The following is a 13,946-nucleotide window of genomic DNA, read 5'->3' as shown; positions in this document are numbered from 1 at the left end:
GGGTTGGGTTGGGTTTGGTTTGGTGTGGTTTGGTGTGGTTTGGTGTGGTGTGGTGTGGTGTGCTTTGGTTTGGTTTGGTTTTTAAGGCAGGGTCTTGCTAAGTTGTACATTCTGACCTTGAACTCATTTTCCTCCTGTCTCAGCCCCACAAACTGCTAGGAATATAGGTGTGTGCCTTCTACCTGGTCCTAATTCTTTTCAAAGACATCATGAAATTACAAGTAGCTCCCCAAGAGAATCTCTTTAATTTCACAAAATTTCAAAACAATACATACTATTGTCATACATACAGGCTTTTCAACATTCTATTGGAAATAAATGACTGACAGATGAACAGCCCCAGTTACTCCATGGACCAGCAACTCACAATGAAGTCAAAGTCCAAAGAGTTGTTTCACACTCAAACACTACTTGTGCCTCTCAGCCAAAATTCAAGCACTATCTATGAAATTGCTCTTAACCTGACTCATCTCCGAACTAATACAAAGGTCCTTAAAGATCTAATCAGCTCAGGAAAAAAGTCACAGAAATAAGGCAGAACTAGCATGGTTCTCAGGATCAGGAGTCTCCCCCAAAACCCACCCATCATACTCAATTTCATAGGGAACATCAACACTATGAAACCAAAGTCCGGGGTGTTAAATGCTGAATGGCTCCATAGAAGTGGGCATTATTACTACTCACTGAGCATCTGATCTTAGTGTTTGGCAATTCTTGGCTATATCCAAGGTATAGCACACGTTCTTCAAGTTCTACTCACCTCATTTCAAAAATGAAGCAAGAATACAAAAGGCTAAAAAGCAAGTATACTTCATGCAAAAGTATTCACTGACTAATCTAAAAGGTAAACCAAGGAATATGCAAATGAAATGTTAATCTGTAATTTAAAACAATATTACTAAAAAGTTTTAATGTAAAGAAATGTTTGTGGTAGAGTAAAAAAATAAAAGAAATTTTCATATACAATCATGGACACAATCAAGATGTATATGGACTGGGGTTGTGGCTCAGTGGGAGAGCTCTCACCTACATGTATGGGGCCCTGGGTTCTTCAAGGTCTGGCTTTGATTCTCAGCACCACATAAAAATAAAAGAGGTATTGTGGCCACCTACAACTAAAACAAAAAAATTTTTTTTTAATGTATACATATGTAAAAGACATAGGATTAGGGGAAAGACAAAGTAAATATGCAGAAATGTTAGCAAGGTTATTTCTGGATAATAGGATGATGGGTAATTACATCTTGTTACATTCCCACTTATAACTGCTACTTTTTCTTCCTACAATAAGCATATATTTCTTTTTCAAATTAAAAAGGAATTATCAATTCTCTCCAAATAACAACCTAAGATGAACTTTTTAGTCTCAATAAAAAATTAGTGATTGCTTTACTCACTTGAAATCATGGTCTTTTATCATTATCTAAAGAGGTGGTTTTATCACAACAGGATAAAAAAAAAAAATCTCAGTTGATCCAATTACCCTGCTTATTAAGAACCATTTAATGAGAAAGTCACACCTTTGAGTTATTAGAAGCTATAATGGCCCTGCAGAGTTCCAAACAAATAAACTAACAGAATTACTTTTGATTCTAAATTGTATGCCAGGAGATTAATCCATCTGTCCTTGAAAAAAAAAAATTGTTTTCCTCCAGTGTGTTCAACTTCCTCCAATCTCATTTCAATCAAATATGTTAACCTCAGTCCAGAGGATGTTTTAATTGCTTAAACTGAAGTGTAAATATTTTATATTATTTTACTTTTCCAGTGCACATATATTTAGAAAATCAAATTTTAGTCCATTAACTAGAAAATGTTAGGGAGGTCTTTCTATTACATGTTTTGAGATCTTTCAAAGAAAGGTCTTTCTGATAAGGTGACATTTGCACAGGCACCTGAACTAAGTAAGGAGTATTTTGGATAGAAGAACTACTAAGGGCAATACACTGGAGGTACAAACATACCTAGCAAAAGTCAAGGACACCAATGTGATTGAAGCAAGCGAGTCAGTTGGGCAGAGAGCCTAAGGAGTGAAGAGGGACCCAGGCCATGTGAGCCATGGGATGTTTCTGAACCCCCTGGGAAGCTGCTAGAGCATTTGGGGCAGAGAGATGGCATATCAGACTGCCATTTTAAAATGATCATTGTGGCTTCTATGAAGGATAGACCATAAACAAGTAAAGAAGGGACAAAAGAAAGGTGTTAGGTGGTTATTGCAGTAACCCAAGAGAGAAAGGTCCTAGCACTGGAGATGATAAGAGTCCACGCTTCAGATATATATAAATATTAACACACACGCACATACATGTAGAGAGAGAGCACTTGTTTGTTTTTTTACACTTGTCCAGCTTTACTGAGGTATGATTGACACACACTATGTATGATGTTGAGATATATATATATGTATGATATTGAAATTATATAATCCAACTAATTAAAATATCCACCAGTCAGACACCATGGCACACACACCACACACCTTTAACCCCAGCAACTCATGAAGCTGAAGCAGGAGGATGACAAGTTCAAAGCCAACCTCAGCAACTTGGCAAGGCCCTGAGCAACTTAGCGAGACTCTACCTCAGAATAAAATATAAAAAGGGTTGGGGATATGACTCAGTGTTAAATGCCCCTGGATTCAATCCCTAGTACTTACCAAACAACAAAAAAATAAAACATCGTGTGTGTGTGTGTGTGTGTGTGTGTGTGTGTGTGTGTGCGCGCGCATGAATAATGTCACCATTTAATACATGAGGTCTCCATTTGGTCAAAAAGTATAAACCTTCAATTGTAAGATAAGTAAGTACTTCAGATACATTTTCACAAGAGTTGCTGACAACTAGATGGGAAATGTAAAAAGAACAAAGAATAGTTCCAAGGTTTGGGAGTCAGATAACTGGAAGCAGCATTTACTGAGATGCAGAAGACTAAGGGAGTCACTCGTCTGCCTTTAAAATAAGTCAGCAACATATGAGTCTCCTAAATCCTTGGAGTACAGGGATTTTTGTCCATGTCATCCAGGAAAGGATATATGACAACAGGGTGCAAAGTACAGAGTGTTCAAGTTTCATCTGCTTCTCAATTTTATTTGGGGTTCACCTTGACTACATACAACAAATGTTAAAATTTGTGCACTTACCTAAAGGCTGGATTTTCTCTGAATTCAAACCCAATGCCAAGACTGCAATCAAGATCTGCCCCATTCCCACCCACTTTCCAATCCCTCTAAGGCCTCACTGACCCTCTAAGTACTAGCTGTCCCACACAGCTTAAAAATCCTATAAACTATAACAGAGACAGGGAAGGAGAGAGAACTAACAGGCAAATTTAGATAATCCTCTCTTCCCCACCTTCATTCATTATCCATTCCATTTCATATCTCCTTCCAAACTTCATGTCAAATGTTCAATATGGGCATTGCATACACATGAAGTGTAAGCGGGGAGAGAGGAAAACTGGTTGTATTATGAAAAAAAAAAGTGAGGAAAGTAAGAGATTTAAAATGCATTTATTTCTTTAAAAAACTTTAAGAATATGAAGTCGCCTTGTTAAAATATAATGAATCATCAATTGATGTTTAAACTATTAGCTTAAAGGATGATGGAGAACTTCATATTAGAAGGAACAGGATAACCCACCCCCACTATTCATCCTAACAGCCCTAAAAGAAACCCAGACATTGTGTCCTCATTGGTAGAATATTCTTGCCTAAAAAAATTCAACATGGATCTACAGAGCTCTCTATATTTAACTACCATAGTAAATACATGAAGTCAAAGAATAAGATAAAGAATACCACCTGCTTTTTACATTTTATAGGACAAATGACTGTTTCTCCAACAAATCAATGACATGGGGAAAAGAAGGGATAAAGGGACTGAAAAAAGTAAGTTACTTGAGAGATATAATAGCAAAACATATATCTAAAATCTGATTCCAAATGATCAACTGTAATCTGACACTACTGGCACAACTGACAATTCTGAAATGTGAACTACTAGAGAATATTAAAGAATTGGTATTAATTTTGTTACAGTTGATAATGATGTACCAACTATATTTAAGAGGGAAAGTCCTTATTATTTAAAAACAATGACTTTTTTTAAAAAAACTACAGCAGAAAAAAAATTGTATAGAATAAGACTGACAAAATGATTTTATTGTACTCTCTATGTATATGTTTGAAATTTTCCATAGTAAGATTTTTTTTTATTTTTTTATTGTAAACAAATGGGATACATGTTGTTTCTCTGTTTGTACATGGCGTAAAGGCATACCATTTGTGTAATCATAAATTTACATAGAACAATGTTGTAAGATATTTTTAAGAATGAAGAAAAATGGGGAGGAAACTAGAGGTTGCAATATTGCAATATGAACTATGAAAAAAATTTTTCTCATGTGCAACACCTAATGTGTGAATGAAGATTTCCTTAATGGTATGCAACAAAACCAAAATGAGGCATTTAAGAGATTATCAGTTTTATTCATAATCATTAACTTCAAATGCTATGCTCATTATAAGAACCTCATAGTTCAGACTGATTTTATAACATTATTCTATAAATTTAAAATAGCTTTATTTTGAATAATAAAACGTCTCATCTGAAGTTCTCATAAGACATTTAGAGAAGGGAGAGATTAAACAATTAAGAAAAGGTTTGAAAATCTTCTGCTTTAGATTATCCCATCCCTTTCATATATTAACTGTTTCAACATTGATGGGGATTTTTGTTTGCTTGTTTTGGGTTTGTTTGTTTGTTTGTTTGTCTTGTTTTGCAATGCTGAGGATCAAACCAGGTCCTTGCACATTCTAAGCAAGTGCTCTCCACTGAGTCGCACCCCTAGCCTTCAGTTTTTCTTTGAACAAAAATACTATGATTTACAACTTAAAGTGAAGAGATTGCTATGAAGTACCATGAGCAGGTAATCTATGCAGTTGAGCAGAGACCACAACACACTTCTTGCAAAGAGTAAAGACCATGGGTACAGAACACTAACCAGCAGCCCTTTAAAAAAAAAAAAAGTGGATCACAAAAGAACTTATAAGCAGAGGTCAGAAATGTCCTCCAAAAATAAACCAGTATCTGTTCAAGAGCTTTTCCACAAAACATGGAAGAGATACATAGATCGGAAAAAGGCTGCAGATCAAAAGCCTACCTGGCATTGATTCATTCAACATGATTAGATGCCTGCCTGCCTGCCTGCCTTGTGCAGACTCTGTAAATTGTTCCTGTCAGGTATTTTCTTCACAGCCATGAAAAGCTGACTACCACAGCAGATACAGGCAGGAAATTAGGAACTGAGTTCCGTATATCTACTAGTTATCCAAATAGAAAATGCTGAGAAGGCAGTGAATATATGGAGTCTGAGAAGAGGTTCAGGATGAAAATAGAAATTTGGGAACTAACAAGAAATGACTAGTATTTAAAGCTAATATTTCAAGACTGAATAAGTATTCGGTCTTATGAGTGAGTCCTGGAACCCAGTATTAAGAGGTCAAGGAGATAAGAAAGAACCAGAAAAAAAAGTCTAACCTGTAATCCCAGCAACTCAGGAGGCTGAAGCAGGAGATTCACAAGTTCGAGTACCGAAAAAGAAAATAAAAAAGAAATAAAGAAAAAAGTCTAAAGAGGAGCAAAAGGAATTGTAAGTGAAGAAAGTGTGTTAAGAAGCGGAGAATAATTAACTATCTCAAAAAATGCAGATAAATCAACTAAGGGATGAGGTTTAAGAACCGATGTTTGGGTTTTGCAAAATTAAAAGTCATTAGTGACTCCAAAAGGAGAAACTTTTTTAGAGTGGTGAGTAAAACCAGATTAACATGGGATAAAGAAAGAATGGGAGATAAGTACTTGAACACATGAGTATCATTTTGCCTTAAATGGAGTTAAAGAAATCATGCAGTGGCTTAAGGGGATAATGGAATCAAGAAGGAATTATTATTTTAAGATAGGAAAAAGAACAGCATATTTGTATTCTAATGGATACTATTCAGCAATGAGGGAAGATGTGATATTGTGGGAGAGAGAGAGATACTGGAGCCAAATCTTTTAGCAGATGAAAGGAATGAGACCTAGTACACCCATGAGAAGCTGTATTAAGAAACACAAGTCAGATGCAGTGGCACACACCTATAGTCCCAGTGCTCAGGGGACTGAAGCAGGAGGATCCCAAGAGTTTGAATCCAGCCTGCAAAATGTTGAGACTCCATGAAGGAGGAAGAGGAGGAGGAAGAAAAGGAAGGCAGGTAGGCAGGCTGCTCACTAAGACTTGAGGTCACAAAATCACAGGAGGGAAATCAGAGGTATATGCACATATGCCTACCTCCCACCCAGAGCAACTGTCAACTGTAATAAGGAAATTTTCACACCTTTGAGCCCCATCGCTGACCTGAAATACTCAACCTATCCTTCTGGGCATTCTAAGAACAGATCAGAATAGTTGGATGAAAAGTATCTGCCAAAGTACTATGGAAATTCAGAGGTCAACAAGAGGTACATAAAAGCAAAAAGTCACTGCCTCTTTCTCTAACAAACACAAATATTCACTGGAGACATAAATGTTCTTTTTCAATTTAAAAACTACTATGCCAGTTCTCTATATAACAGAAATTAATAGATTTGATGGGTAAAAGTTGACTACAGGAAGTTTCATCAAAACTTGAAATGTGAAATACCATTTGGCACTTCAAAGCTAGTCATATGCTTCAGAAAAGCCCTGTCATAGATGAAAAAATACAATCAACAAATACATGAAAAAAATGTTCAACATCTTTAGCAATTAGAGAAATGCAAATCAAAACTACGCTAAGATTTCATCTCACCCCAGTCAGAATGGCAATTACCAGTAATACAAATAACAAAAAATGTTAGTGAGGATGTAGGGGAAAAGATACACTCATACATTTTGGGTGACATTGCTGGTGGGACTGCGAATTGGTGCAACCATTATGGAAAGCAGCATGGAGATTCCTCAGAAAACTTGGAATGAAACCACCATTTGACCAGGCTATCCCACTTCTCAGTTTATACCCAAAGGATTTAAAATCAGCATACTATAATGATACAGTCACATCAGTATTTATAGCAGCTCAATTCACAATAGCTAAACTGTGGAACCAACTGAGATGCCCTTCAACAGATGATGGATAAAAAATGTGATATATATATACATATATAGACATATATATAGAATACATATATATAGAATACATACATATGTCTATATATATATAGACAATGAAAATATATATATATATATACACTATATATATATACAATTACTCAGCCTTGAAGAAGAAATAAATTATGGTGTTTGCCAGTAAATGGATGGAGCTGAAGCATATCATGCTAAGTGAAATAAGCCAATTCCAAAAAACCAAAAGCCAAATGTTTTCTCTGATATGTTGATAATAATTCACAATGGGATGGGGGGTGACAGTAGGGAAGAATAGAGTTACTGTAGATTAGGTAGAGGTGAGTGAAGGGAGGGGAGGGGGTATGGGGATGAGAAGGATAGTAGAGTGAAACAGACATTATTACCCTATGTACATATATAACTATACAACAAGTGGGATTCTACATTGTGTATAGACAGAAAAATGAGAAATTATACTCCATTATATATGACATATCAAAGTGCATTCTACTGTCATGTATAACTAATTAAAACAAAACAAATTTAAAAGTTAAAAAAAAAAAAAAAAACCAAAGAGGCCTACAGAGCTAGAGCAACATCTTAGAACGTGGTGAAAGAACTATCCTATCCTATATCCTGATTGTGTACACGATCATAAAAATGTATGTCTATACTACAATCCATGGGATGATACACCCTAAAAAAGGCAATTTCCCGTATGTTAACAAAAAAACAAAAACAAAATTTTAAAATACCAAAAAAAGAAAGAAAGAAAAGTCCTATCATCCTTAAACCCAAATCTTACCTCATTTCAACCTTCCTCTCAACTAACCAATCTTCCCTCCTTTCCAACCTTCTGGATTCTGTTGACAGTCTAAACTTTCTTATATATTCAGCTTCTTCATAGATAGTCCCCCTACCTCCTAGGCCTAATGGAACTCAACTCTCTTTTGTGTCCCATATCATGGAAGACTTATCATCCTTCTAAGTTCTAAGATCCAGAAGAATGTTTTCATGCTATTAGCCCTCCTACACTGTACCTTTGTGGGCATAACATCCAAGTATCTTTATCTCTCATACTTTGAATCTCTACCACAGGCAGTCTAAAACTTTAGAAACCAAGATCAGAGTCTACTTCTGCACCCTGAGTACCACCATCATCTGGGATCAACACCTAGATGGGCAATGCATCCAATAACGCCAGTCTCATGGTTCATGAACACCTCTATTTCAACCACCTACATCTACCCCCAAACCCTAAACCCATAAGCACCCTAAAATCTTAAAATCAATACAAATGGTCAACTTAAAATGAGGATACGACTCATTGTACACTGAAAATACCCATAAAATTGAAAACAGACTTAATACATCTAACTTACAGAGTATCACAGCTTAGCAACACAGCATACTGGATTTATCAGTTGTGATTACATGCTGATGGGGGCTGTGGTTCGCTGTTGCTGGACAGCCTTGAGAGACAGTATTGTGCTACCCTATCACTAGACTTGAGATGATCAAAATTCAAAGTAAGGTTTTTTCCACATGCATATTGCTTTCAACACCATCATACAGTCAAAAAATCCTAAGTCAAACCACTATAAGTTGAGGACCATTAGGATTCTACTTTGACCACAGTGTGTGTATAGCCTATTAGCTACCTCTCTTTTACCTACAAACACTTGCACATGTACTTCATTCCTACTTTTAATGCCTTGAACCAATTATTTTCTTTTAATCTTCTTCCTCCTGTCTTCATCACCATCCCTATCCAGTGTGAACCTACACTCCAACACTTCAACCTCTCTTGCTAATATATTTTAACTTCCTTGTGTTTCTACCATATGTGTACAACAAAATCTAAATATTGGATCAATCCAACTATTCATCATATCCAGTTCTAGTGAATTTTGCTGCAGGAAATCACATAATTATAAGAACTAGTATTACAAATTAATAACCTTTGCCTATCTCAAACCTTCCCCAAATCTCTTTTCAGTTCTCTCCCCAATCCCCCATGACATTTGACTATTGATTCTTCCCTCCTCCTCAAATTTTCTCCCTCCTGGTCTTCAAGAACTCCCTTGTCATTAGGCTGTCCCTCCCCAGTCTTTTTCATTGGATCACCTTCCTTACGTGGAGGTGCTTCTTAGGGTTTATCTTCTGTTTTATTCTTTCTTATTCTACAAACTCTCTTTTCTACCACATTTAATGTGACATTGTTTTGACAATCTGTATGCTGAAAACATTCTACTTTTTATCTTCAGCCTGGAATTCTCTCCTTTTCTCCAGACCAAAGCAAACTTCTCCAAACTAAACAGCACCAATTGTGACACAAAGCCATGTCCAAGTCTGATTTTGTTTTTCCAGTGCTGTAGATTGCACCCAGGCCCTCACACGTGCTAAGCAAGGGTTCTACCACTGATCTACATCAGCCCCAAGATTGACCTATTCTTCCTTTACATCTGATACTTCTCATGAGTCCTATCTTGGGAAGTCAAAAAACCTAGGGCTTTTCGTTTTTCTCCTTGATTCCTTCTCTCCCTCATCCCCTACATCCAACTGGTAACCTTAATATGTCTTGAATCCATCCTATTCTCTCAAGCCCCCTGCATTTTGGAGGTTTTATCACATCTTACCTTCACAAACAGCTACCTTATGGGCATTTCTGCCTAACTCCACAATAACCCATTCTTCACACTGCCTCATGGAACATCCTAACTTACTTTCACTGAGAAAATCTTTTTTTTTTTTTTTCCCCTTTAAGATAGGACCTTGAGACTGCTCTAAGTCTGAAGTTGCTGAGACTAGCCTTGAACTCATAATCCTCCTGGCTCAGGTTTCCAAGTCACTGGGACTACAGATGTATGTCACTATGCCCAGCTTCTTCCACTTAGAATCTTTTACCTATGGATCACCATTCTCCAGGATGAATTTCAAAGTCTTTAACATGATGGGGCAAAGGGCCTTTCATTTACTTACTAAACCTCATCTCCTCATTTCCCTCAACACGTTAAAAGTCTATGTTCTGAATCTAACCAATCTGTCCTTACTGTTTTCTTGTGCCTAAAATGTCTTATGCTCTATCCTCACCAACTAATTCCTAGTCACTTTCAAAATTCAGTGCAGACAAAATATGCTAAAATATGATATTCAGTAAATTAAATGCATTTTTGACTTATAATATTGTCACATTTTAATAAATTTATTGGGCCATAACCCCATCATAAGTCAAGAAGAATCTATATAACCGAAGTAACTCAGGCTAATTGAATGAAAGCAAATATAAACTGACAAAATGTTAAAAAATATAAATTCCATTTTATTACTTCCAATGTGACTTGGAGAATGTTAAAAATATTATGAGACCAGAAGTTTTGGGGGGATGCAATGTATTCAAATGCTTCAATCTATTGTTTGAAAAGAGATGAGATCTTCTACATTGCTTAAAAAGTTTGTTGGATAAAATAATTCATATGGGGGGAACTGACAAATACCCCATGTCCTGATGGCTTAGCAAATCTTGTTTCCTATTGTGGAAATAGTACACACAACTTTGAGTCAAATTACTAGTAATTGAGAGTCATAGATTTACATTATCCCTAGGTAACTATATTTTGTTATACTAAACATCTATAGATCTTAGTAATTTTTTAGAAATACACTATAATAATAGGCTGCACATTTTTCCAAATCCCTAATTGTTATATAGATAATTTAATTCACTTTATGGTTTGTGAACAATATCCAAAAAGCATCATGAAGCTGTGAATAAAGTCTCAGGAATATTTTAGAAATCATTTTACCCCTAAAGCCAACTGATCTATTTATAAGTACCATCAATCAATCAACGAATGAAAAACTAACATCTCTATAGGTATTTTTATCTCAAAGTATCAGTTTATTTACTTTTGGTTATCAGGTTTCAATAAGAAGCATCAATCAAAATCTAGTAAATGTTAGACTGATACAACAAATGCTAAAATAGACATTATATTGATAGACATTAGCCAAGTGATGATAACTAATATTAACCAAGTAAGCAAATAATCAAGGCAGAGATTTTAGCTATCACTAATCTACCAAAGCAAGTCTAAATCCTTTAAAAATTGCATTTTTATCAAATTATTTATGTACTATATCTTTATATGTAACATTTATAAGCCCATGATTATGACATTTCAAAATTTAGATGAGTCATGGTGCTTTCTTTGCAGGAACTGAATGTCAATCAAAATTGTAAACATGCACTTGATAGTTAAAAAGTGAATGAAAACAGTGTTCACTGACACAGTAAAATACATAATCACAAAATACATCCTGTGTTTTTACACAGTTCAGTAAATATGCTGTATGCCCGCCTCTCCTTGAACATCTCAAAACTACAAAATACTTCTAACTGTATCCCCACATCTTAGGTTAGGTGACTGAGACCTTTAGGTCTTTAGTGGTACAGTGGCAGGACTATCCCTCAGAGTACCATTGGTTTAAGGCTTACTAAAGGTTAAAAAAAGGAAAACTGAATGAGGTTCCAGAAGAGCTCTGTTTTGTACCTAAAATTGAACCATTAAAAAAATAGAAAAAGAAAAATCCATTTCAAGTTTTGCCAACTCAGACAACGAAATTGACAAATAAACTGCAAGAAAAAAGCAGGGAATGTGGATTTTAGTACCTGGTATAAAACCCTGACCATCAAGGAATCCATTTAAAAAAAAAAAAAAGTTTGCAATGAATGAGTGAATGATTAACTGCATGATGACAGGCAGAATAACTTCATTGACTTCAAAATCTCCAAATTCAGGAACCAATCTGTAGCACCAGGACGTCAGAGCTGAAATTAACTCTTGGAGGGTAGTTGCAACTGCAGATGTCTTCAAATCTCCGCATACTTGTTGCGGACATTTCAAAACATGTACACACCACACACACACACACACACACACACACACATTTCCATTCATATTTTTTCTCTCTCCCCGCCCCCGCTCCACACTCTCTTTTTGCTTCAGGAAATTCCTGCAAGCGAGGACGGAGCCTGAGAACCAGGTCTGAAAGCAGGCTCTGCTCACCCATAAGCCTTTGCATTAAAGTGGATATGGTCTGCGTTATGAGTCCCCGGGAATAATGAGACAGTGAGCCCAGGCCAGGCAGGAGGCAAACAGAAACCCTTGCATGCCCCTGATTAGTAAACCTATCAGGTGCGGGACCACTGCAACCAGCTGCAGGTAGTTAAGCAAGGGTCACGCCAACCGGTTTCGGAGTCTGGATGCGGCTGAGTCCCACCGCAGGCATCAGAGCAAGCCCTGCCAGAGCTCTCTAACAGCAGAAGGCCTGGTCCTCAGGGAGTTCAGCGCCCAGACAGGTCTGGAAGAGGGCAAACAGCAGATCCTGCCCGCTTCCCAGCCGCCCCACACCGCGACGCGGCCCTGCCACATGCTCCACTGCCCGATCTCGCAGCACAGCCCCAGGTCGCTGGGCCGCAGCCGCCCTCCACGCAAGCACACCCAGGCCGCAGGCCGGAGTGACCAGTCGGCTGCTGATCAGAGGTAAAGCGCACGCGGAGAGGCGCCTACCAACCCGCACAGCTTACCTCTCTTCTGCCACAAGCTCAGCCCCGCACCGGCTTCCTGACGTGGCCCACCCCACCGCCCCGAAAGCTCGGGGGCGGTGCTACAGAAGACAGCCAATAGACTGCAGACGTCTATGATCTGCCCCGCCTTCTCCGACTTTGGTCCACCCCACCACCCCCGCTCGCGCGCACGCGCTTTCGAAACGAAGGCCGCGCACTGCAGCTGGAAGGCTGTGTAGCGCTGAGCGGGGCGGCGCAGCCCGTGTGGTGCAAGCAGCCATCGCTAGTGTGCTGGCGGTGGGATAGTATAGCAGTGAGGAGGTAGCCTAGCAGATAGGAACCTGCCTGGAGATACCACTGCAGCGTGCCGGAGTAGTCCTGTTGGCAGGCTGCCCCTATGCAGCTTTGGGTGATGCATAGCACCTTAATGGTATTTGGATATTAACCAGAAAGAGAGATCAAATCCAGGGACTTGCACATGCTAGGCAAGTCCTTTACCACTGAGCCACAACCTCAGCCCCATTTCACCTTTTAATTTATTTAATCTATCATTATACCAGGCACTGTGCTAAGCATCAGAGATACCAAGATGAAAAACACAATCCACAGCTTCCAAGGAGTCAACTCATCCTGGACACCAACTCAGCAGACACCAAGGTTATTTTGACGAGAGAGAGAGAGAGAGAGAGAGAGATATTAAGGATTAGAAATGCTCTCTGACATGGAATAATAATTAGTAGACTATAACTGTTGGGAGTTTTGCTTTTCTTTTTCTTTTTTTCTTTTTTCTTTTTTTTTTTTTTTTGGTGGTGCTGGGGATTGAACCCAGGGCCTTTTTCATGCTAGGCAAGCTACCAACTGAGCTATATCCCCAGCCCAGTTTTGTTTTTCTTTAAGGACCTAAAGTTTTTGTTGGTCTCAAATTTTTTTGGTGTTTCACTAATTTAATTCTTTCAATTTACAGAGAGGGAGACTAAAATTTCAGAAAAACAAAGCTTCATCTTCAAAGTCATATGGCTCATAGGTGTCAGTAGAAGGACAAAAACCCTGGTTTCCTGGCTCCCCACCCCGTCCTCTTTCCACTGCGAGCCCACTGGAACTGTACACTTCATATACTATGCTAGAAATGTTTTAAAATAATAAAAATTCAAAAAGAAATTAAAGAGTAGATTATAAACATCAGAACAGATTCTAATAGGCCATCTGTGTTGTTAACCAGAAGAACAGGGTCATGCTT

The 13,946-nt window shown here is 37.8% G+C and overlaps 1 protein-coding gene across 4 annotated transcripts in view; it reads right to left on the bottom strand.

The window, feature by feature from the left end:
• The window catches only part of FOCAD (focadhesin), a 377,113-nt gene extending 364,316 nt beyond the window's left edge, over positions 1 to 12,797 (bottom strand). For 3 of the 4 annotated variants that reach the window (XM_079112425.1, XM_079112424.1, XM_079112422.1), the window contains exon 1: positions 12,731 to 12,797. The gene's annotated coding sequence lies outside the window, so the exon portion shown is untranslated. Of the gene's footprint in view, positions 1 to 1,026; positions 2,286 to 12,730 lie in introns of those variants that run through there. The other variant, XM_079112423.1, reaches the window with a different exon arrangement.
• Between the last annotated feature and the right edge of the window lie 1,149 nt (positions 12,798 to 13,946).

Source organism: Sciurus vulgaris, assembly GCF_902686455.1.
Source record: "Sciurus vulgaris genome assembly, chromosome: 15".
Taxonomy (NCBI): Eukaryota; Metazoa; Chordata; class Mammalia; order Rodentia; family Sciuridae; genus Sciurus; species Sciurus vulgaris.
This window is presented reverse-complemented; position numbering and strand designations above follow the sequence as displayed.